Source organism: Trypanosoma cruzi (assembly GCF_000209065.1).
Source record: "Trypanosoma cruzi strain CL Brener chromosome Unknown tcruzi_1047053454265, whole genome shotgun sequence".
NCBI classification, from domain to species: Eukaryota; Euglenozoa; class Kinetoplastea; order Trypanosomatida; family Trypanosomatidae; genus Trypanosoma; species Trypanosoma cruzi.
The window spans coordinates 1-658 of NW_891747.1; the positions used below are offsets into that span (position 1 = coordinate 1).

The 658-nt window shown below is 51.4% G+C and overlaps 1 non-coding gene across 1 annotated transcript, besides 2 other annotated features; it reads right to left on the reverse strand.

Moving 5' to 3' along the window:
- Positions 1–50: 50 nt before the first annotated feature.
- Positions 51–75: a microsatellite.
- Tc00.1047053454265.10 lies at positions 76–187 on the reverse strand. Its single transcript, XR_008254591.1, has one exon. It is a non-coding gene; the product is annotated as a spliced leader RNA (transcript).
- A 420-nt stretch (positions 188–607) lies between these two features.
- Positions 608–650: a microsatellite.
- The last annotated feature ends 8 nt before the right edge of the window (positions 651–658 follow it).

Below are 658 nucleotides of genomic sequence, written 5' to 3' on the forward strand. Positions count from 1 at the left end.
GGGGTATATATATATAGGGGGTATATGTATATATTGGCGGACAGACCCACAAAAAAAAAAAAAAAAAAAAAAAAAGGGGTCCGTAGACCCCGGTCAAAAGAAATTGACCAAACATAACCGCCAGAGGCGGGTTGGAAGCTTCGCGTACCAATATAGTACAGAAACTGTATCAATAATAGCGTTAGTTGAAAGGAGTTGTGTTCCACAACGGTTTTCAATTTTGATGAGGGGTCCTTCGCGGCACTTGGGACCGTGTACAAAAACCCCCCCCCCCCCTCCCAGGCCACACTGGGGAGGGGTCAGGGTCCGGGACGTCGGCCCCGGGATAGCGCCGTGGACGGCGTCAGGGGGCGGAAAAGACGCACATGGCGAGTGTGGAACAGCAAATGCAGCCGAGTGTGCGAGCAAGGCAAAAACACCGGAAAACACAGGAAGAAGCGCGGCATACGCGGAAAAAAGGCGAATAAAAGGATCGAGACGGAGAAAACACAAAACAAAACAAAGATGCAGGCAATAGCAGCCATGAAGCGAAAATGAGGGGGCCCGAAGGAGGTGGCGGACACGCAACGTGGGGGGGGGGGGGCAGCCCCACAAGGGGGTACGGGGCTATATATATATGGGTATATATATATAGGGGTATATGTATATATGGCGGACA